Source organism: Podarcis gaigeae (genome assembly GCF_964106915.1).
Source record: "Podarcis gaigeae genome assembly, chromosome: 9".
Taxonomy (NCBI): Eukaryota; Metazoa; Chordata; class Lepidosauria; order Squamata; family Lacertidae; genus Podarcis; species Podarcis gaigeae.
Genome location: NC_139685.1, coordinates 30515253 through 30540717, shown reverse-complemented (window position 1 = coordinate 30540717; position 25465 = coordinate 30515253). Strand labels below are relative to the sequence as shown.

Here is a 25465-nt window from a genome sequence, read left to right as displayed (position 1 = left end):
TCGCTATTTATCTACTTGCACCCGGAGGTGCTTTCGAACTGCTAGGTTGGCAGGCGCTGGGACCGAGCAGCGGGAGCGCACCCCGCCGCAGGGATTCGAACCGCCGACCTTTCGATCGGCAAGTCCTAGGTGCTGAGGCTTTAACCCACAGCGCCACCTGCGTCCCAAGAACTAACTTAGTTGGTCTTTAAGGTGCTACTGGAAGGAATTTTTTTTTGTTTGTTTTGACTATGGCAGACCAACACGGCTACCTATCTGTAACAGAAATGTTGGTCCCTTGTAAAAGTTGGCTTTCCTGAGTGCACTTCTATGGTTATGTTATTGTATATTCAAATGTGTCTTGAGAACCAGGCCCTTACTGTGACCAATGCCTAGAGAGAGTAGAGAAGTAAGACATGCTGGAGTGCTCAGACTACTGCAAGTTTTCTCTGCTCTATTTAATGTTCTGCTGATAATTAGAACCAGACCTTTAAAGAATCAGACCTTTAAAGCAGCACTCAGTGTGATGGACCATTTTCATGTCCCTAGTCTGCAGTGTTCTTCTCTTGGCTTTTAAAAGTCCTGTCTTATTATACCTGTCAAGCTCCTTGAAGAGCAAACTGGAGACGAATGAATCCATGAAGGATGCATCTCACAATGAAAGAGATGTTGAAAATTCTGAGAAAGGAAGAAAAATAAATGTAAATGAAGGGGACCCACTCAAAAACGCATTCTGCAAATAAGGAAACTGAGTATTCTTGTGCAGTCTTACTAACAGGTGGTGAGAGGAACAGTACAGATCTGATTATTGTTGAGGCTATAAGATCACTCAGCAATGTTGTATTCTATGTTATTTTTTGGCACTGAGGCCTGGTGCAATGCAGTGATTCATGAAGGTAGGTGATGAGGCAGTTCTGTATACATCTGGTCTGGAATGTCTCGTTTAGGTATTATAATAGATTACACAAAAAGAATGACAGTGAATACCTAAATATAATAAATTCCATTAGATTAACCATAATTACTTAAGAAGTTTATTAGCTCTTATGCAGAGCAAAAATGAAATAATTTTGTTTTTGTTTTTGTTTTTGTTTTTGCACGTTCAAGCTGGTGACTAATCACTTTTATGTTTTGTTCTCAAAACAAAGGAGGGGTGTCTGAAATCTAATTAAGGTTGGTTTGGACTTGGCCAGATAGATAGAATACATTTGTATTAGTCATTCACCCATCTTTGGAACTCACTTGGGTTTCAGAGAACCCTTGCATAGAGCAGAATAGTAATGTGAAAAATGACACACAATTCACTGTGGCGACAGTTCCTAGGCACTAATGCTGGAGTGTTGGCAATAAAGTCAGTAGAAATACAGTGTGCTTGTGATCATCCCATGATAATAAATGAACCAGATTGATGGTAAAAGGAAACACAAACTCATAAGGGAGTAATGGTAAAAAGTAAAAGTAAATGACCCCTTGATGGTTAGGTCCAGTCAAAGGCAACTATGGGGTGTGTGATGGCTGTGTTCTACTGTGCCTCTGAATGCCAGTTGCTGGAAATCACAAGTTGGAGAGCACTGTTGCAATCAAGTCCTGCTTACTGTCTTCATTAGGTTCATCTTGGTAATGCCTGCCAATTACTGGCCCTCAATATTTTGTAAATTTGTGACATCAGGCCTCTTGCTGAGAAATAGCTACATTAAATTTCAAATCATATTGTAATTATCAGTAAAGATTTTACTGATACCCATGTGTTCTATTTTTTTCTTATAACTTCAAAAACGGAACCGAGTGACCTCCTTGTAGGATATCTAAAAATTTGAAAACCTTCAGAACATAAACCTCAAGGAAAAGGCTAGCAGGCATGTATCTCAGGAAACATTTTGCCTCATTTATCCCCAATTAAGAAAAAGTAAACAGCAGGTTAGAATCAATAGCTTTGCCTTCTGCATAGACAGTATTAGGCTTTTAATGAGCAATGCAGAGGTTTTCCATCTGCCCCCAGTATTTGTTGTGGTTCTCTAATCTCATAATGTACCTGAGCTTCAGCTAAACATAGGTATCTCAGCTAAGTTGATTGAGGGTTTAGCCACACTTACTTTTCATCCTCACTTTCCAGGCGCAGTCTGTAATTTAAAGCTCTGTCCAAGCACCCCCTTTTCAGCTCCAGAGTTTTCCCTGCGAAAACCCACTCTTTAAAGCTCACTTGGAGCAAACATCAATTGTGGAAAACCCAAAGCGACTTTGGTTCCGATTCAGCTTTAAAGAGTGGGTTTTCGTGGAGCATTAGAAATGTGGACCTCTACCTGGAAAGAGCAGGGCAAAATGTAAGTGTGGATAAGTCCTGAGATGAATAACTTGCTTCCTATACACAACTTCTTTAATGTACACATGTATCAGATAGAAACAATGACCCAGTTCACACAGAACAGGCCAAACTGAACATGTATGTTCCTGTGTAAGAGATCATAGCCACTTTGCTCTTCCTCCAGTGCTCCTACTGTGAGCAAAGCTATGGGTTGGTTTGAGCATGTTGTTCAAAGTTGGGATCTAGGAAGTACCCACTGGCGATTATCCCTGCGCCCACATGGGAACAATTATTGAGTAAATATTTCTCCTTGGCAGAGGAATCCAACTCACCCACGGAATTCCGAGCCGACCATCTACCTTTGTGGCCCTCTACCGACCCAGACCTGATAATGGACTTGATACTAGATCTGAAAACGGGCAAAGCCCCTGGGCCAGATCTAGTCCCTGCTGAGGCTATTGTTGCGCAACCGAGGTGGTGGGCTGAAATTCTGGCCAAAGTCTTTGATGCAATTAATTCTACGGGGCTTATCCCTAGGTCATAGAAGGAGGCCGTGATCGTACCAGTCCATAAAAAGGGTCCCCCTGCTGACCCAGAGAACTATCGGAACATCAGCCTTTTGTCTATCATCCCATTGGGCATACGACTCAAATTCGATTGGCCATGAGCAAGCGGGCTTTAGGAACAATTATTCGACCACTGACCATATGGTAATTATGTATCATCTTGCCAGAAAATATTCTTTTTTTAATAACATATTTATTAGCATTTTTTTAATTTAATTACAATTCCAATAAACAATACCACATAACATATCTTTTAACATAATCTTCTTAATTTCTTTGGACTACCTCACATCTCCCGCTCCTGCGTTCCTAGCATCTTGCCAGAAAATATTCTGCCCCGAGTCGGGGGCGCCTATGTGTCGCTTTCATAGACTTAAAGGCCGCCTTCGACAGTATCCCAAGAAACTGTCTATGGAAGAAATTAGAGAGATGGGGCATAGATAGAAGGCTGTTATGGCTTATAACCCAATTACACCACGGGTCGTCAGCTAGAGTGAGACTCACACCGGCGGGAAACCTTTCCAACGAGGTCCCAATAAATAGAGGAGTGCGCCAAGGCTGCATTTTGGCCCCACTCCTCTTCAATTTGTTTATTAGCGACATGAAGCTCTTTCTGAGTGAGTCTCAAGCCAACATTCATGCCCCCCGCCTCGCTGATTTTCGCTGCCCTCTGCTCCTATATGCCGACGATGCAGCGATCCTTTCCTACTCTAGAGTCGGTTTATGCAGAGCTCTAAAGATTTTTGCGGCTTATTGCAAACTCAACCATCTGACAATTAATCATGGGAAATCTAAAGTACTGGTCTTTACCAGGTCACGGAAAACTTACAGCTGGAAGTTAGATGGAGTCCAATTAGAACAGGTTTTCAAATTTAAATACCTGGGAGTCTTTTTTCACTACAACCTAAGCTGGAAGCCACAGATACAGTATTTACTAAACAAAGGGAAAACAATACTTTATACTCTACTCCAATTATTTGCGGTCGACGGAGCCTCCCACATCCCTTCTGCATTGAAGGTGTACCACGCAAAAGTGGTTTCCACCCTCTGTTATGCTGCCCCGCTCTGGGCCCCAGGGTCCAATTTAACATCGCTGGGGACATTGCAGAATCAGTTTCTCCGTCGCCTCCTGAAACTCCCCATGTGTGTGAGCAACGCAGCCATACGTCTGGAGTTAAGGATTGCATCATTGGAGACTGTCATCTGGAAGCGAGTCTTTGGCTATTGGCTGTCCAGCTGGCATAGACTTCCCGACCATTACCTTTTTCAGTGCCTCTGGCGGGATGACTTTGTGAATCCGTGGGTAGGAAAAATCCATGCCAAACTTCTGAGCATCGGAATTTCCCCAGCGGACTCCTTAAAGATGAACCTACGCTCAGCCAAAAGCCTTATTGAGCAAAATTAGCAGACATTGAAAATCAACACAACCTCTCCAGGGGTGGGGGTGTCTGCTCCCCCAGGTATCACGGAATAACCCCACCACTTGGCCTTCCATCATACATGTCATCTCTTTCATCTGTACCACACCGACTTGCATTTATTCGTGCAAGGTTCAATGTTTTTCCATCGAACCTGCTGAGCCACAGATTTTCCAAGGGTTTGGTGTCTCTGCTATGCGAGTGTGACGGGAAAACAGTTGAATCTCTTCCACGTATAATGTTCAACTGTCCCCTACATAGCATAGCCAGGACTAAATTCTTGGGTCCTGCTTTACTGCGCTTGGTTGGCAGGCCTGTTGAGTCACATGCCACACTGCTTTTGCAGGATACAGATCCTTCTGTAACTCTGCAGGTGGCGAGATTCCTGAATGCGGTTATCTCACACACAAAAACCACCAAAAAACAACAACAACATCAAAAACTAATCGGACAGTTATGATGAGAGTGCATGACGGATCTCGTCTCCAGTTTTCCTTTTTCTGTGAACCGCCCCTTGGATCTTTCCTGTCCCCAAGCTGTTATTTGTTACTGCTCAATGACCCACCCTCGCATCGTGGTGTTCACCTGTTGTTAGATATATGGGTCTTTATGCTTCTGTGCTCTTATGTTCGTACATTATTTATACGGCTATTAGCCCATAAAGTAAGAATTAAAATTGGGATCTGACACTTGGTCACTCTAGATAAACCATAGACAAACGTCTCCAAAAGTGTCCCACTGTCTAACAAATCTAAGCCCTCTTTCCCAGTGGCTCCATGTCATGCATTGAGACCCTGAAGTTCTGCCTCTCTAGCTAGCATTACATGTGGAACAAGTAGAATTTCTGAAAATGCTTCCTTGCAGATTCTAGACTTCAGCATTTTAGATAGCAACGTAAATTTGGCCTGCACAACTCAGTATTGTATTTTTCAATATTAGTTGGGCTTCCTGTGTACCATACCATAGACTCCTTTCCTTTATCAGCCTCCCTAGATAGGTCATATATCTGTTTTCCTGATACTATTAATGACAATTCTGTCTTTGTTCCTTAAATTATGTCTTTGTTGCTGAAATTCTCTGACCTCATAACTAAGTTACTACTGCTGCCAGTAAAATTAATTATCATAAGATTTTTTTTCCTCATTCACACTGATCAAGACTGTAAAATGTGCAATGTAAATTAGGGCATCAGTGAGTTCATGTCCCAAGAAACTAATTTAAAAATCCCCTCTGGATTTATTGTGAATTTCAAAATAGTCTCTTTTGATGCAGTGCTAGAGGTTCTAGAAGAATTATAGCCAAACTAACTACTGTTTGGAAAATACAAGCAATGTGATTCCAAAATTAGGCAAATGTTTAATACAAAAGCATTGTTTAGCTTCATATGTGAAGCTCAAATATCTTTTGAGCATTTCTTGAAATATATATATACAAACATGGTTGCTAAAGTGAGAGAAGCTTTTGTAATTTGAATGACTCTTCTGACCTGCTTGACATTTGCATTACAAACCAATATAAGCAACAACAGTAACAAAAACAAATAAAAATGTTAAGCTGTATGTAAGGAAATGACCTTTAGGCTTTGTCAAAACATTATATTGAATGTGTTATATTAGATGAAAGTGGAAACTATAGTTAATTGGAAATTTACTCATTTACTCACAGCCTGTGGCAAAAGGAGAAGGGAAGGGATTGCACACACAGGCAAAAGTTTTGTTCATACTTCTGCTTTGTAGGCCAAGTTTTGTTCATCTGATCACAACCTCTATGACAGAATTGGCCTTTGTTTCCTCCCTCTAAACTGGTAAATCAGTTTAAGTTTTGAATATGATTAGAGGCTTATCAGGCATAACTTACAATATTGTGTTTTCGATTCTGATGGTCAGTAATGCAGCAGTATTATTAATGGCCCACAAACATGTTTTTAAAATTGATTCTTTTCTAGAAGTGTGTGAACATTTAAAAATACAGAAAAATTAAAAATACATATAGGTAAGCAAATTATGAATATTAATTCCAGAATACTTCATTTGGTTGTGTAGATTTTTTTTCTTTTCTTTTGTTTTATTTGGTTGAAAGACAAGAGATACTATACTTTAAGGAAAACAAAACAAAAGGTCGAAAACCTGAATAAGAAATGGAAAAAAACAGCCTATCTGTAATAGAGCTATGAAAGCCATCCCTGACTGAGGTGAGATGAAAGCATCTATGAAAATAGCCATAAAACAGTACTTTCATACATCATATTGAAATTATTTCAGTACTGTGCTTTATTAGATTAAAATCAAAGACCTGTTTGCATGTTTTAGAAAGTGTATGCTGCCCTCCACCATATGCAAAGCAGGCCATGTTTGCATAAGTTTAATAAGTGCACTTTCTGCTAAAAAAATAAGGTGGAAAATAGTCTGTAATATCCTACATGTGTGAGGAGAGGAGATAGTTGCTTTTCTCCTCTTATGGATCTGCTACAGTAAATCAAACCATTGTTTTACTTACCATATAGTCCAGACTCAGGCTGGTAGTTTGTCATTTTGCTCACTTGTATAACTGCTTGCTTGGGTAAGTGATCTGCATCCATGAGCTGTGTAACGTAGAGGGAATTTGACAAATAGCATGATCAGAAAAACAAAATCTGAGATTTTCTTCTTAATAGAACTAAACAGTGCACATCTACTCCCCCAACATTATATAACTTCTAATGTTCCATTGCTCATGAGAATGGGCAGCTTGCTCAGCCAGTTATGTCAGCTAGGTAGCATAAGAACTGCCTGAGTTGAGAAATACCAGTAAATGTGTTCACTTTATGCTGCACTGCAAATTTGTTTTTACTAATACCAAACTAAATTTAGAAATACATATACCGTACTTAGATTAGAGTTGTAAATCTGAACCTCCTGAAGGTGATCTGCAGAATAAATAGAAATGAAGAGAATCCAAATAAAGAGAAATGCCAGGGCTAGCATTCTAAACATGCAGCCAAGAAATTTATGTCTCTGCCCTCTATTAAAGATAAAAGGATTTTGCAGTTAGGGTTTTGGAAACTTTGCTTTTGTAAGTTGCCTCAAGAACATGTAACAAAAATGGCTTAGCAAAAGAGCTAAGGAGTTAACAGTAAATCATAATCCCCTTCCATTGTAATGGAATGGATGGCAAGGTTTGATATACTATTTTCCCAAGTATTATAACTAGGTGCTGTATATTTAATTAGAAACTGATCTAGAGTGGCTTTCACATAACAAGGTACTACAGGTGAAAAAGTACTCATAACTGCACTGAGAGACAAATGCCAATGAATATGGCTAGTAGGGCTATGGTGCATGGATCCCTTTGGCCTACGTCTGGTGCATCTATGATTCACTGAACCTGTAGCCTAATCCATGTGGGTTACGTGGTTTGTCAGGGTGCAGTATCTCTGCATCTACTTTTTATGGAGGAGTTGTCCCCACAATGAGAATTGGTGCAGTTACAGTTTTGCAGATGTCCAAGGCCTGCTGTCAGTTACCTAGACAGGAACCCCACACTTTGGAGGGTTTGGCTCCAAGTGTTCCATGTGTACGTGAAAATCCCATACTGTATAATCAAATCCTAGGAGCTGTCCTGTGGCTATCAGCTGTGTGTGAGAGAGAGCCCCCTCACCAGCACTCCCAGAGTTGGTGTACCAAGCTGGCCTTGCCCAGCAAGCAAGGCAAAGAGCTTAAAAGCAAACATAGTAGGGGAAGAAAGGTTTTCAGCTGCCCACATTTCTTGGCACTTGACTTGTGCAATTTCAGCTAGCCATGTGAGGTTGAAATTGAGCAAGTCAAATTCACGTATGACGCAGGATTACTGTATAAAAAGGTTACTCACACCAATATATACACAAATTCTCTCCCAAAGCTGTGAACAAGAAAACAAAATATATAATTGTATCCTTATAAGGTTTTAGGAAGCTTTAATAAATTTATGCATGCTTGATACTTCACACTTTAGCCTGTGTTCTGTAAAGAGAAGAATATTGTCAGTTACTATTCATTCTCATTTCCCACTTTTTTGGAGCTGTTTTTCTATCCCCTTGTCTTAAATTTTTATGATGATTTTATCTAAGCAGCTATATTTCAGAAAATGCTCTAAAGCACTAGTTTTAAGTCACTAATACTGCATGTTGAATTTGAACTGTGTTCCTAATGGCTGAAAAACACTTCAAGAGTTCCCCTTCACCAGTTGGAAGTCTCTCTGATTGCCTGTGGAAAGCCCAAGGGCAATTATGAGTTATGGTCAGCAGCTGTGTATGCCTAGGTGCTTAGCAGGGCTGGCCTTAATCAGCCTTAGATGATGAACTTCCTTGTATTCAGCTGCAAAGTAGTGCTTCTTCTCACCAGTACAAAATGGGAGTTTGCCTGCATTTGGAGGTTCATAGTGAGCAAGATCCTCTTTTTCTGTAGAGGAAGCATAGTGTCCCTTGTGCAAGATATGCTGCTTCCTTTTATTGGGGAAGGTTGTACTGGAGAAAATATAGGTGGCATGTACACATGCTTGCCTGTGTGTTTTGTCCTTACATCAGTAATTGTAATGGTGGAGTCAAGATTTCTGTTGGGTGTTGGTGTCTGCAGTTCCGAGGTGGAGCACTTAGAAGGATTCTGAGAAGACCAGGGTTAGTAATATTTCTTTCTTTATTAGTGCATAATGTTTGTTTCTGAGAAATGTTCCCTTTTTGTGCAAGTGCCCTTTCACCAGAATTTCCATCACTAAGCCCCCCAATGTTTTCTAAGTTCTGTAGACACAGTTATGAATGAAATAACCCTCTGCCATTTACCTAATGCATTATTTGTATATTTCATCTTTTATCTCACTTGTGGTACACTGATTTGCTGCATGGTTAGGACTGTGTTAGAGTTGGAGAGACTACAGATTGAGCTGGTGTAATGTTACATTGCCAGAGATAAGACTGACCTGGGATTCAGCATAGGACTCAACTGCCACACTGGATTGCCACTTACTTTTTCTACCCTTAGGCTTGTATAATTATACTGGTAATAATGGTTGTGCTGGCATAATATAATTCTGGTGCTGCATCAGCATAAATCTCCAGTGTACGTGCATTGTATCATATCTGCATCAATTCAGGGATAGCATTGCACTTAAACCCCACACACATCCAAAAAATGGTTGTTTCTTTATCTTTCTTTCTTTTTAACAGTGTACTTGATGTGATTTGGGAGGATTTAATGGCTAAACCTTCAGCTCAGAATGAAAGGAAAGTGAAATGGCTCTAGTATAGCTTTGAATATTGAAAGTTTTTTCTGATAGATTAAAATAGGCCTCCATTAGAGGGAGTTATACATTCCTCATTAAATGTATCTGAAAGGTTTTCAAAACATCATAGGTGCTGTAGATCATCTCTTGGCAGCTGCAGAGCATTTCTAGAATAAATTCTACCCCATTCCGTCCCATAATACTCAGGGTAGATTTGAAATGCTCCCTCCACCCCTTGGTTACAAGTACCATGCTCACATTTCTGCTCTAAACATTGAGAAAGTACAAAATGATTAAAAGCTGTTGCATTATGTTGCATTTTTGTATGCTATTAGTGAGATTTATAGAAGGAAGCAATATTTTAGTCATCTTCCTCCTCCCTCCTTTCTTTGATTTGGCCATGTAACCTCTAGTCTGGTTCTTTTAGGAAATGGCTGCTTTGCTTATATTCCCAAAATAAGATGAATAGCTGCAAGTGCAATGTAATCTCAGTGGGAGCTGATCATGGCCATACCCATTCCCACAAAGTACTCACATAAAGTTTAGAAGAGCAGACACACAGTACACCAGAATTATTTTTACACCCTATCAGAAACTGCCCCACCAAATCCTTCAAACTTATTTTTTTTCGTGGTACACACTTCTGAATTAAGGCAAACATAGGGTGAGCAATTCACAGGAGTAATTCAATTATAGCCAGCAGTGTAACCTGCCTGATGTCGGTGGCTATTATCCTAGGCAAGCTTAAATGCATTGCATTTCCAATCCTCTGGTTCCATTGTGACATTGCTTTCTGTTAGTTGCCTTGGCTGCTGGTGCTAAAGAGGAAAGTCTCCTACTTGAAAATATAGTATAAAACTAGCCTGAAGGAGCAGGTCTCTATGTGCATTAATATGCAATAAAACACTTCAAGGTATGTTGTAAATGCACTGGTAGGTGCATTATAGCACTCAGGCTTGTGCCTAACAGCCTGCCTAAAAACACATCTATCACTAGGCTGAAAACATACTCATTGAATGTTAGTTTAATGTAGATGGTTCTGGTTGTGCAAGAAGTAGTAGCTGTGAAATATGGAATACATTTCCTTGAGTTACAAAACTCTTTTCCCTAGAAGTGGAAATAAATTACACATTTCACAGCAATTCATGTTACAGTTCTCTCTTCCTCCCTCTCTTTATAAATACAAACCAAGAGCATTTATTTATATATATTTTACTTTTTTACCATATTAAAATTGTAAAATTGAAATCGTGACAAAGGCAGACAGAAATTGATGATCACATTTTGGCAATTGAATTGATCATTGAAATTGATAGGTCATCAAGCATTTGAGGATTTTAAGAGGTGGATGTCATGTGACATAACTAGGGCTCCAAATACTTTTGGGGCCTCCGGAAGTGAAAGGCATCAAAGTGTTTCTAAGGTTGCAGGCGCCAAGGGATTTGGAGGGAACAGTGCCAGGAAGGTGTATTTGTGGTTCATCATGGAGCAGTTAGACAAGAGGGAAGCAGGAGATGGCCCATAAATAATGGAGGCTTTTAGGACATTGAGTAGGAAGTGAATAAATTGCTTTGGAGTTTTTGAAGCATGACAGGCAGAAGAGTTGAGAGAAATGGTGAGATAGTAGTTATATTAGAAGACAGGTGAGTGTGTTGCATTTCAATGGGGAGAAAAGTTAAAGCATTTCAGAATGGTGTGAAATAGGGAATCTAGAAATCTGTTTTTGGCCTTAACAAATAGGCTTCTTAAATTAGAAGAGAGTGCAGGAAAAATTGAAACTGGTAGGTTACTGGAGTGATCACAAAGCTCTATAGAGGCAGGACAGAAAGTAAGTGTGCACAGTTCAAAGAACTGAAAACTTATGACCAAAATTATTGAATCATTTTCCAACTATCTTCTGCATACTAGGCAGGCAAATATATAGTTTTAAAGAGCAGCAGCTGCTGATCCAGACCTTGGCTTCTATAATGTTCAGTGCAAATAACACCAATGTTAGGGTTGCCATATGTCCTCTTTTTCCAAGAAACACACTCTTCTTCATGGGTAGAGTCGTCATAGCGATCCATAGTTAAACGTAGAAGTTGGCAAATGTATCCTCTTTTTTGGTCGTCAAAATATGGTAGGGCTGCCGGACGTCTGGGTTTTTCCGGACACGTCCAGGAATCACTCAGAAAAATCCAGGCGGATTTTTGCCGAATTGATAAAATGTCTGGGAAGACCCAGACATATGGCAAGTTGGGCTATCTTTATTTTTAAAATCTTTTTAAAAATCAAAAGAAAGCCCCAAGACAGGCAAACGCCTATATGGCAACCCTATAAATATCAAGGTTTTACATGGGAATTAAAGGGAAATGACTATTGTATAATAGCTTTGAAAAGCACGTCAACATACAAAGTCTATTCGAGCATTTCTAATGGCAGAGATGTTTGAAATACCTACTGCATTAGAGAGAACAGAGTGGATTTTTCCTTTCTCTGAGAAGTTGTACACTTTTACAGATAGGGCTGCTTTGTTGGTGGTCTTTACCATTTCTTGTTGGTTAAGTATAATGTTGTTTCTTCAGGAAAGCCAATTTTCTGTGCCAGACCACTATACAAAACCATATATTATTATTTCAGGATGTCTGCAAATACCTTACTGTGGGTGGGATTTCTTACAGTTCTGTGCAGACATGTTAGGCTGCCTCTTCTATTTTTTATTTTATTTTCCATTTTCAGATAAATCCCTTGTTGCTACATAAGCATCAATTTCTAATTAAAAAATATGCTACTTAAACAGAAGGTACTGGCACTATATGAATAAGAGCCAAAAACTTAAGTCCAAGCCTCCAGGTCACTTGGAGGCTGTTGTATTATGGAGATTAGACAGTATGGAAGCACTGCTGGCTGTAGCTGTGTAGGCAACTGGTTCCCTGCCAGATAAAAGCCAATGTGCAGCAGCTGCTAGCAGACGAAAATGTGAGAAAATGGCAGGTTATGAAAGAGAGAGCAAGTGGACTGATGGGATTCCAGTGGAAGAATTGTAAAAGGTTTTCCTCCCCCTCTATACTGCCCTGAACCCGGTCTTGGCTGGGGAGGGTGGCGTATAAATAAAAATGTATTAGTATTATTATTGTTATTATTACTATATGTAGAAGTCAGAAAGTGCATTTGGACTACTGCTGAAATTTATTTTTTTCTTTTAAAAATATTTTTATTGAAAGTTTTCAACATAGCATAGAAGAAAAACCAAACTAATCTAAATAAAAAGAATAAAAGAAAACAAAAAGAAAAACAAAGACATAAAGAAGCAGGAGAAAAGGAGAAAAGAAAAAATGAATGCAAAAGCTCTATCACAATTATATCAAATCCTTTTTTCCATGCACAGAAAGTAGACCTTTCCACCTCTTACCTGGGAGCATATCTTTCTTCCCCTAGCCTCCTACCCCTGGAGAGCCTTTCTATCCTGCCTCTCACACAGAGCCCCTCATCTTTGATCTGTCACCTTCCTATGTATATTTTCATCAATCCAATTCTAAGAGCTAAAAAGAAAAGCAGCTAGACTAAAAAGAAAAAAGAGGGACTTCCGATTCTATATTTGTCAATTATATATAATAACAATCATTCAAAATAGTCAAAGCATTCACCACAGGATAACATAGAGCTGTATATTATATAGATGCTTATCGGTCTTCTAGGCATAATTCTTCCCTGGCATCACAAATTCACCTTTTTCCACTCAAAAAGTCCAGAAGTAATTCTTAATTTTTTGTTCTCCAAGATTGTCCTTCTGCAGTCCAGTTTAATAAATTTCTCTCCAAGGATTCCATCTTAATACTAGTCCTTCTTTTTCTGCTTTTTCCAATTCTTTCCAACATCAGTCATCAGAGGCTTAGAAACTTCTTGTCTTGCAGTTGTCTCTTTGAACGAAATTGTCTTCTGCCCTCGCCTCCTCCAATCATAAAGTCCATCAACAAACCAGCTTTCCAAACAATGGAGAGTTGAATGCACCTGTGTACTCCATCCGTTTCCCTCCCTCCCACGCCCCCCTCTGCACAGCCCTGGGCACTAGCAACCCATACCATGCCATTCAACAACATTTTTGCCATGTTTCTGTTGGTGTTCTATCTTTTGTTGGTGTTTCCCTTCATTATCTTACTTCCAGGACTTTAGTTATATTTACACATTCTTCCTTCAGATAAGGACAGGCTTCTATTTTATCTTGGTTATTTTAGTCACCACATAATTATCTCTGCCAGTGGGAGCATGGGCAATAGATAACTTAGTCTGCCATTTTCCTCTCTGGAAGTCCTGACTACTGCTGAAATTTCTTCAGGATTCACACAGAGGTGTCCATTTCTGGAAAAGAAAAAACTATTGATTCCAAAAAGCTATGCTGCTTTTTATTCTGGGGAGGAATTAGCTTGTCCCCTCCCCCATGGTAACACTAAGTGGGTGGATGTTTTTAAATGAAGCAAACAAATTTGTAATATACCTGTATCATAATGTTATTTTGCATTGAAATAAATGCATTCATTTTTTTTGCAAAATAATATGCTAATCTTGAAACTTTTAAGTAATTATCACAATTCAAGTTTTAGATTCTTAATTCTCATTTTAAAAGCATGGTGGCATCACTCAATTTGAATCTTCCTAGTTGATAGTGTTTGTTGATCTAAGACCCTAAAGCATGGACTCAAGGAAATAATTTGTCCTTAAGCACTTAACCAGCACTCCTGTTTCATGTTCCAATATGATAGCAAAAGTATGTATGCTTCATTTGTACAATAACTGTCTCTTTTATTAAACATCTGATGCCTGTGTGCCCTTTTTCTCTGAAGTCCACTGATTCACTGATGCTATCTTCACTTGTGCTCAAAGCCTAGGGGCAATTAACTGATTAAAATTGTTTTCAGATCATGAAAAACATAACTGTTCAGGTTTTACTTTTGGGATATGAACTGAGTGAGTTTCTTTGTATCATACATAGTATGTTTTGGGGGGTGGGGGTGGCTGCGATTCAGACAGATCAACCTCCTGTGAAGAGGCTGCATCCTAATGTTTTAATGTTGTATTTTAATCAACTTGTTTTTATTATTGGTTGTTAGCCGCCCTGAGCCCAGGCTTGGCTGGGGAGGGTGGGGTATAAATATTTTTTTTTTATTATTATTATTATTATTATTATTATTTGAATAATGCTATCAAAATCTGAGACATTAGTCACATTGTCATTAACATATTATAAATGTAACAAAATTATATGGGAGCAGTCATGTGTCTATGGATATTACAGTAACCAGAGTAGAATTCCTCTTTCTTTGTGTAGGAGAAGGCATTTTGGCTTGGGTGGTCGCATATACATCCTTTAAAAAGAGAAAATGCATCACCAAAGAAGCATACATATCTGCATATATATATGTATAGGCACAAATTTTGAACTAATAGTATAATAGAAATACAACCATAGATGTAAAGTCCTGCATTCCTGCTCAATGTGCTGTCTGGATCTAAATTGTTGATGAGCAGCAACAACCCTGCTCACTATTCTTAAGATTCTCTATCTTTAAACTTAACTTGGAATCATAGAGTTTGAAGGGCTAGACAGTCATTCACATAGAAGACAGAGGTGTGTCCTCTCAATTGTGTTTTATTTTTAAAGAGTAGGAAACATGGCTCTCACGTTTAACAAAAATAAACTAAAAACCCAGTTCTGTCATTTTATTAAAAAGTATCTGGTTTCCAAAAAATAAATAAAAAGAAAAGAAAATATTACTGCCCCCCCCATCCCTAAATTTGTAATCTGCTTGGACAAATAGTTTTCAGTCTTGTCCAATTAGGCCTGCATTACCTTCATCCTGCATGATGATACCTTCCATTTTAAAAACAACACCCACCTTCATCTTTCATTTCTTCTGCAGTGGAGCAGCTTCTTCCTTCTGTTCCTACACTGACAGCTGAAAACAATTAATTTCACTGTTTTCATTGCTTTTTAGTATTTCCCTTATCCACCTTCTCTGTCTTAAGTGTGTTTTTTTCTTTTCAACTTCTGCGTCCTCCATCTTTGCTATCTAAAAGCTTTCTTTTGGTGAACTTGTAACAGCTTAACTCTTGTGCAGTTCTTCAGTGACAATTGGTTTTATTTTTCAGAAAACAACCCCTTTAGACATTGTTTATGGAATATTACAGCTTCAGTGAAACACTGCTCTACCTTCTGAACTGCATCTTCTTTGGTCTCTCTTTCTATCAAAGCCTAATTCTTTTCTTTCATCACTATGTAGCCTTTTACTTTGCTGAAGTGCTATACTGGTTTCTTAACATAATTGTTAGGCAAATTACTCAGGTGGACCAAGTGCCCTAGGTTATTGTCTGATGATTCTTTTCCCTTCATGTTCGTTTGCATTTTTAGGAGCAGGATTTGTAGAATTTTGTAATCTGAAAAGATGTTTGGATGGGGTGGAGATGTCCCATTGCCAGAGTGAAGGGCCCTGCTTGCCATTGCCAGAGTGAAGGGCCCTTGCTGAAACTGCAAGCAGGCAGAAGCTACTCCTGACAGTATACTCACTGGCAGTATGTAAGACACTTGAAACATGGCATGTATGGAGCAGGGAGGGGCATAGAGATGAGCCGGCCAAGCATCCATCAGATCCTAAACTAGCCTGGAGCTAGCACAAACAGTATCAGCACAAATACTGCCCACCTACCTTTCTCTCTGGCTGGCAATAGCAGCAGTAGCTTTGCTGTTCTATTCAGCCTTGCTGCTCCCAGATGGTAGTTTGGATTCCACCATCATTGTTGGTTGTATTCATCATTAGAGTTAACAGGCATATTCCTGATAGTGCACTAGTGAGGATAAACTTTTGGTAAATGGAAAGAGTCTAAATCACCAGAATTTCACACCAAGAGAGAATTCTTAGGGAGCACTGAGAGTGTAATCAAAACTCCCAGCTAGGAGCAGTGAGGCTGAATGGATTTTGTGGAATACCCATTTGGTTGAGATTAGACAGGCCCATTTCCTGTTGAATTTCAGGTACCTGACAAGGACCTTACCACTTCAACAGGCATTTAATAAAGTTTTGTGAATTATCGTGATTCATTTTACAATCTTATGTATGCTTCTTAGATACTACAGTAATTAAGTGTTGTAAAAATACATTAAATAAATGTGTGGGGAGGCAAACATCTCAGGGTATGACTGAAGTTCACTGATGGTCAGAACTGTCGCCTGCCCATCTCCCTGGTAATCTGAATACACAGGCAGTAGGTGTCTGCTTCCACAGTGAATTACGGTATAATTTGTATATTCTGGTGATAGGCTCCACCACAAGACAGACTATCATATCCCTTTTTAAAATTAGTTAACTTAGCTGTATTTTATTAAGCATGAAGTACTCTGGTTAATCCTTTTAGGAAATGCTGATCTAGCAGAGGGGGAGGCATGACAAAATGGGAAAGTGCCACCCTGTGCCTGCCCCTGTCACCCCCCATCAAAGCCTTGCTTACCAGGGGCATGGGGCAGTGGCTCCTAGGTCCCAGTGAGAACTCCTAGAGCTCTGCAAGAGCTTGCAAGAGCTAACAGGGCTCTTGCCAGGTCTCACCAGAACCTTGAAGTTGCCACCACTACTTCTCACTTCTATGGCAGGGGCATTATTCATGATTGGCTAGGAACACCAAGGAAGTCACTGTCAGTATATCAGTCACATATAGATCCAAGCTTGGTAACTCCTATTTGAAGTTGACTCTTGGCATCCTTTGGTATTGTGTATATTTTGTATCAGAGATGTCTAAGAAGAAAAATCACACTGAAAAGCTAGGCATTTCAAACAGATACTGCCAAGAAAAGGGTTCAATAAAGCCCATAGGTTATTCTTCAGCACAGAGTCTTGGGGGCACTGAATCAGAGATTCACCTCTTCTTTTGCTCTCAGAATGGGTAATAATGAAGCTGAACTATTCTGAAACAAGCCAAGCTGAAAGGTCAGTCCCTAACTATTTCCCTCCGTCTGCTCCAATTTGGAAGCACGGCAGACTAGGCTCCATACATGCAGTGTTTGCTTCAGTGGAATCCTTTGCTGTACTGCTTCATTCCACTGACTTTTCACTTGGAACAATGTGGATAATTGGTGAATCATTCTGTAGAAGAAAATTCCTTCCCCATTTTTAGATCTCCGTATCACAAAGTGCTTTTGAAATTTCCAAACTCAGTGGGGAGCCAGGCTGTTTTTCAGGGAAAATAAGATAACTGCCCCACTGTCTGTATTTAAGCCTTTAGCTGCACCTAAAGGGCTCACTGGATCATAGTCATGGACAAAAGAACCACTGAGTGAATGTAATTTATGGAATGCAACTGGTCTTTTACTAGTACTGGGAGGTTGCGCTTGGAAATTCATCTGGAACGAGGCCTCAGCACAGGGTTTTTCAAAACCAGATTTCCCAACTGCACAAATTCCCCATCAGATACTCCACCCTAAAAAAGCCAGAATGAACACAAAGCATTCTTTGCTCCTTGTTTACATCCTGTATCAGTGGTGGCTTCTCCACAGGAGTCGTTATTATCTACTGTGCAATAATTAGCAGGACAATCCAATGGCCCTTGCATTGAGGTAAACTCAAACTCAATGGCACACTGTTACAAGGGCTACTGGGTCATCCTGAAAGTTATCTGTCTAGTCCTGCTGCCTTATCAACTTTGTGCTGCCAACATTGGTGTCTCTCAAATACCTGACTGCTCCAGTTTTCACCAAGGATGCCTGTTAAGCACAGCTTGGCTGCTGGCTTAAACTGGTCCATTTTATGCCACAGTCAATAGGACCTGCTCTGCAGACTTTCAATGCTGATTGCTGTTAACTCACAGAAGAAACAGGACAACTCCTGACACCATATGGTATTATTATTTGGGTGTCTTATTGTCCAGCCCTTCAGCAGAACGTAGCCCTGCTTCTACTAAGTTCTTATAGTGAAGATTCACTGTTCATTCTATCTCAGTTTAGAAAAATATTGTAGGATCAGTAAGAACTCTTTCTTAAGAGCCAGCAGGTTCCTTCTCCTTCCTTCTCCTACATTCCCAACTGAGCACAAAAAAGATCCCTGTCTCAGCAACAGAAAAGCTAAAGAACAGGGAGAGAAGATAGCTAAAGATAAGTGACCTAGAAAAGAGAGGATGAGCAGGACTGATAGATGTGGTAACAGTGGGCTAGATGGTCTATAAGCCTGGTTCATTTGTGCTCAGCAAGCACCGGAATACAACTTTTAGAGGAAAGGCCATTGCTTAGCGATAGAATGCATTCTTTGGATACAAAAGGCCCTAGATTCAGTCTGTGGGATCTCCCAAGTAGATCAGGAAAAGACTTTTGTTTGAAACTCTGGAAAGCTACTGGTATATGGTATACACAAATATTGAGGCAGATGGACCAATTTTCAGACTCAATAGAAGGCAGCTTCATGTGTTCTTATATGTTTAATGAAAAATGCATCCAAGTACACTTTCCCATCCACATTCTGTTGTCATTAGTCAGCTATATGCAACTGGATCAGGGAAGGGAGTTGGCCTGATTGACCATTTTTACACCCTTGTCATCGCAAAAAACATTTCAGAAAGGGATGCAAAAAATAACCAAAAGATGGGACACAGTGTTTGCGCTCTCTCTGTCTCTCTCTCTCTCTCTCTGTCTCTCTCTCTCTCTCTGTCTCTCTCTCTCTCTCTCTCTCTCTCTGTGTGTGTGTGTGTGTGTGTGTGTGAGAGAGAGAGAGAGAGAGAGAGAGAATTGGTTTTATATCATTTTATTTGCTTAGGATTAGAATGAGAAATAGGATCATGCTAGTTAAAGTTGCTGGTTAGGAGGGTGATCACCCATTTGCAGAACAAGGAAACATCAATCAGTCCAGATAATAACTAGGAATATTTGTGGTCTAAAATGGATAGTCTTATGGACTAAGTAATAGAAATGAAATGAGATTTAATAATACAAATTAGAAGAATATTAAAACAAAGTCTTTGGGGTCCCTTGGGAGCTAATAATGAGCATTTTTGTTATCTGCTGGGAACTGGAAGCTGGGAGCAACAGGAAAAGAGGAGACCCAGGGTCTTGGTTAATCACAAAAGGATTATAAGCTATAACATTAAAAAAAAGCAACAAATACATTTCTATGATGTGTTAAGCATAACAATTTCAGTAGAAATTGGAAAATATTAATACCTCTGTTTAACGCACTGTTTTGCCAACCAGTGTCAAGGCATTCAGGAGTGGGGGAAATGTTCCGCAATCTTTTGCATTCCTTTAGCACCTAAATTCTGGACATGTCTGGTTAATTGGAAAATCTTGATTACTGACTTCATGTGATAGGCAGTGAATTGTTTATAGCAAACCAGCTGCTACAAAATCTGTATTGGGACCGAATTTGTGGCATTGGTGGTATGATAATGACTCTTGATTGTGATGGGCCAATTTTCCTACCAGTCAGGTAGGATTTTGATACTAAACTACTTATTTGACTTGTTGTTCTCCCCAAATGAGAAATATCAATTAATAAATTTACTAATGTAAAATCTAATCATGTTGTTCCTACATGACATGGCTCCCTAAAACTTAAGATAATATGTAATTTTCACTTGGGACTGCAACTGTCACAGATGCAGCAAAATCTAAGTATTTCTGCATAGTTATGTATGGCTCCACAGACCTGTTTGCTAGGAAGAGGGTCTCTCCTAAGTGCCACAAGAACCTCTTCTTTCCATCTCCCTATTCGGAGGAGAGGTAGAAAGGTTTCTTATGTTATACAGCTGAACTCTAGAGCAAGCAGAAGTGATTTTGCTACCTCAGACACCCAGAGTATTAAAAAGAAATTCACCTCATTACTCCATGCCCCTGAGCTTTGAAGCAGATAGAAGTAGTGTGAGAGACCTGCCACTTCTAAAGCTCAGCATAACATGAGAGAGGCTTGCGCTTCTCTCCACCAAATTATCTTCCATGCACAAAGGATGTGGTGGATTCAATGGTGACCACTATTTATTGCTTACTTGGTAACCCAAAGCAAAATTTGTGGACCCTTAATAAAACAACTTCTTGGAACAATCTCCCCCCCCCCCCATAAAATGGTAACCTGACACTGAAAGCCTTGAGCTATCCTTTGTCAACAAATGTTGTATTGCAGTGTTATTTAATCACATTGGTTCTCAATTTCTATGCATAGCAACCCCAACTTGCAAATCTTTATTTACCCCACATAATTGTTTCTACTATTTTCCAACATCCAGCTTACTAAATTAAAATTTACCTTGTGGTCATATAAGCAATAAGCAAAATTGAATGTGAGCTGGCTGCTAAATAACTGCACCCTACCAGCAAGAGTTATACATCATGCAGGAGAGGACCTTTTCCATGGGGATGCCCTATATGTGGAAAACCATCCTGTCAGATGTCTGGCTGGCACTGATCCTGTTTATATTCCAGACCAGCTTAATATATGGCTGGTTTGGTCAACCGTTCATGGATTATTAATTGTTCAGATTAGAAGTGCAACCATTCCTTAGTTGTTATGCTGTTCATTGATTTTTACTTGCTTTCTTGCTAGTGTTAATTGAAATGATTGCTTGCTTTTATTGCAATTTTATTGTACCCCGACTTGGAATCATTACTATGACGACAGGTCATAAATACTCTAAAGAAACTATATATGTGGTTGCAGTTTCAATTTCTCCTGGGCAGTTTGTGGATTCGTTATAAAATTTAATATAGAGATGTAATGTCAAGTATGTGGTCGGTTATTTAAAATAAATATGTGAAGTTCCTTTCTCATCTCCACAACTCTCTGCAAAGTGCACCTCTCCACTTTGCCTATTCCTTCTCCCAACTTTCTTTCCCTTCTTAATTTTTTCTCTCTGCCCCTTTTATTTTTTCATCATTTTACTCTGCTACTCTTTCTTCCATTCTCAGAGCCCTTTTTAGGACCCTACTTATTTTTTTCCTCTCTAGGTCTTTGTATCTGCCATATTTCTGTGTAGGATCAGAGCAGTGCAGCCAATTGTATCTACATATTTCTGTCTGCCCTTACCCTTAGTGGCATTAGGGAAGCTTCTTGTTATTTAGTGCAATACAGATGTTCATGAGATGGAAAAAATATTGCCCACTCTAGAGTACTGACACAAAATGGAGTTTATCATCAAAATCATGATGTAGTCTTAAAAAGAAACTTAAAAAGTAGTCTTAAAAAGAGTTTTATATTTTAGATGTTCTATCTCTAGTGTTACTATTTATTTTACTATTTCATCTTCAAACAACAAGATTTAAAACAACAAAAGCAACCACCACATTTTACTTGCATGACAAGGAGTTTGGAGACACATACAAGCTAATTGGCTTGATCCTCATTATTTGAAATTAAAATGTCATACTTTCCTTGGAAGAAGGTGATGTTGCCCTGGTACTTGATAGCCAAATTAAAATAATTGGGTCGTTTTAATTTTGTCTGTCTATATTTTATAACTCTGATTGGATAATAAATTTCTTAATACTTCTGTATTATTTGGAAATAACAGTGGGCAAAGAGATTATAACTTCAAAGTGATTATGACTGGAATTTTTTCTAGCTTTTGGGGTTTCTTATTACTGGTTTTGCTTTAATTAGTTTAAAGTAAAGATGTGATTCACTATTATTAAAGTGGACTCTGACTTTATTTTACATCTTTCATATAGAATATTGATGAACAATATATTTAGTCAGGTAATATTTTGAAATATTTGAGAATTATTTTGGTCATATTTAGTTTCTCTTCAGGATACAGATCTAAAACAGAACCTTTCCAGTAGGCTTAACTTAACTGTATAATATATAAATCATATAGAATAGGAAACTATGAAAGCAGATGAATGTTTGAAAATGGACCTTGAAGATGATACTGTGACATGATCATAGCAACTAAGGGGTGGGGGGCATGAATGTAGTGGAGACGTTCTGAATTGGCAAGAGCCAAGACCAACAGGCAGAATGTTATAGCAGCTGAGATGAGGTGCTGTTGTTGCATGAGCGAGAGGAGAGTCAGGATAAATATCATGGGTTTACAATTGTATGTGCTGCAGTCCTTTAATCCAGTTATGCAGGCATGTCCAGATGGCAGCTGCTTGCTGCATTGGTGGAAGAAAGAGTCTAGAGAAAGGACAGGTCCTCATTCCTGTGCTCCAAGCAGGATTCAGCTGTATAGGCTACTCACCCTTCCTTAAGACCCCTGTTGGGACTGGTTTGAGATGCAGGTTGAATGCTATGTATGCACCTGGTTATGCAGTAAAGGAAAAGGGCTGTAGCTAAGTATGGAGCATGGAGAGGCCCCCAGGTTCCTGGCATCTCTGTATAGGACTAGTAAATATCTATTTCTCAAACACTGGAGAATGCTAGTCAGGTTCTTATACTTCCTATGATCCTGTAGTGATGTAGATTTGATGAATATTCATAAAGCTGGGTTTCATCCAGGTAGTGCAGGAAATAGCTGTGCTGAAACAGTACATTTGATAAGACCTTTTCAAACAAAACAAGGACACATCTAAACAGATTTTAAAAAATACATCTGGAAATGGTGTGTTGTGGTTTCTAGCCCTTTAAAGCCGTTCTACGCTTCTATTTTTACTGGACTTTTTAGATACTGTACTGCAGTATTGTAATGCAGTTTTGTACTTTTGCTTGTGAGCAAAGCAGATGGGTGTTTATGGTGCAGAGTATAGAATTTAGAAACAACTGTGAAAAGGGGACAAAAGTGAAGTTCCATGTGCGAGGGCAGTAACTCTTCAACAAACTGTGCACGATGCATAAAAACAAACAAAAAACCTTGTCTTCCTTTACGCGGAACAAATTCAGTGGAGGTAGCTTGAATTTCTTCAAAGGAGACACTTGTGCAAGCTGCTTGCCCAAGAAAAATGGCTAGTGTGAGGTCTCTGGATCATTACCTCCCTGCATTCTGGGCCAAATATTCCGTCTTCTGGATAGATGTGTGTGTCATTAATGCTGATGAGAATTAAGCACACATGGAAAAGACAAGTGGATCCCATCTTTCTCTCACGCATTCTGCATTCCTTAACAATGCAAAACCTGGAAGTCCTTGATCGCTGCTGGATGTGTGAAAATGCTGCAGGACCATAGATGCTCGCAACATGTTTGTATTAATCACATCTCGTTATGGCTGTCTCCATCTCGACTGGAAAGTTGCACCCGAGAGGCATCGTTTTAAGAACTGACAGTCGTGTGGCATGTTCCTTCCTATCCCCCGTTTCAGGGACTTCTGCGAGGCACGCAAATGTGGAGAGCAGCACGGGCTGCTACAATTTCAGTCTTGTCAGGAGAAAGATTCTTTCCCGACAGTCCAGGAATTGAAGCGCTCGGAAGGAAGTAAATCTTTCCATCTAGATGTATATCGCACACTCGGGGATTTTTTTTTTAATTTTATTTTTTTAAGCGCCCGTCATGATCAGCCAGATTTTATGCTCTCTCTCTCGCTCGCTCGCTCTCGCTCTCTCTCTCTCTGAACTGCCATAAATAATATATAATAACTCCTTTCCAAATCTTTAAGGCTTAATGTGCTGTCTTTGGAAAAGCTGCTGTTTTGATGCTGCTCGTCAGCTTGGCAGCCTAGGCTGGCGTGTGTGTGTGTGTGTGTGTGCGCGCAATACGTTCAAAGGGGGGGGAGGAGGCACTCTGGCGTGGTACGTGCCGGGAACAGCGACAGAGCGCGAGACATTTGTGGCCATCAGAAGTGATTTAAGAATCGCCCGAGGAAGCGGGGAGGCTGTGGCGAGCCGCGGCCTCGCAAGGGTTAAGGGACGCCTCGCCCGCCCTCCTCCCCTCGCCTGGGTGTAAACAGAGGAGCCTCAGCCTATCATGTCTGATTGCTGCTCGGTGCCTGAAGAGAAAGCCAGGCTCGGTAACATGATACATTCTAGACTGGTTCAACTTGGAAGCGCTGCGCTCGGCTCGTCGCGCCCAGACAGCGGAATCGCCGCCACGGGAAGGTGGGTGACTGCGAAGCGACCCTGTTGACCTTACAAGCCGAGGCGGGATAAAGTGCGATTTCTCACCTCGAGTGGAGCCACTTAGAAAGATTTCAGGCAGAACCGCCAGCGCTGCTCTAGGTAAATGTAGCGGGGTTTCCTCGCTCCGCTGCTGCTGCTGCTGCTTTTCTGTACATCGCTTGCTCCGGCGTTGCAATGGGAGGGAGGAGGCTCCGCTTCTCTTTGAATCGGTGCGGAGAGGCTTTGCTGGCGTTTGAAACGAGGTGGCTTTTTTTAACCCCTCAAGGGCTGAGCTGGCGAAGGCAAAAGCTGAACTTTGCAGATCGCTCTTGCCTGCCAGATGCTGTTGCAAGTAGCTGTTCTTTACGAGCGAGCCTATTGTCCTTAACAGCACTTTAAATTTCATTCCTGGGCGAGGATGGGGTTCCGTCTCCCTAGATTGAAATTCACAGTAATTTCTTTTCGAGCTTTAGGAGTACCACGTTTCGCTATCCTTGCCTTTTGATGTAGCTCAGATTTTACGCAGGACTCCTCCAGGCTTTTGGACTTGATTAGTGCAAATCTACCGTGGCATTCTGAAAGGGCAGGGTATAAAATATTTCTAATTATGGAATCACCCGCTTGTGAGAATAGCAGACCTCATGTATGGCATTGGTTAGCAGGCTGGCTTTTCTTGAAAAACAAAGTCCATAACGACAGAGCTAACTTTATAACTGCAAATGTAGTGTAGCTTAAAACAGCATGAAAGCAGGCTGGATTGATTTAGAAATAATTGTTAAATGTTTCCTGTAAACTCAGGATTACTCTTTGACATTTATTACGGTATCTGGAAAAAATAAGGCATATCAGAGTTGCTGTAAACAGTTGCACATTCCAGTGCTTTTTATTTATAATTCTAGCTCCTTTTCTTTCATATAACTAATACATGATATACACAGAATATATATGACTGTGTTACAAAGTCATTCTGTGTTCTTAGAGCTTAATATAATCAAATTCA

At 39.9% G+C, this 25465-nt stretch overlaps 1 protein-coding gene across 50 annotated transcripts in view; it reads left to right on the top strand.

The window, feature by feature from the left end:
• The window catches only part of TENM3 (teneurin transmembrane protein 3), a 1240854-nt gene that overhangs the window by 994071 nt on the left and 221318 nt on the right, over nt 1-25465 (top strand). For 4 of the 50 annotated variants that reach the window (XM_083755209.1, XM_083755207.1, XM_083755201.1 and 1 more), the window contains exon 1: nt 24183-24585. The exons of 38 other annotated variants lie outside the window; for them this stretch is intronic. The gene's annotated coding sequence lies outside the window, so the exon portion shown is untranslated. Of the gene's footprint in view, nt 1-24182; nt 24586-25465 lie in introns of those variants that run through there. 8 more of the 50 variants (XM_083755211.1, XM_083755210.1, XM_083755206.1 and 5 more) reach the window with 3 other exon arrangements.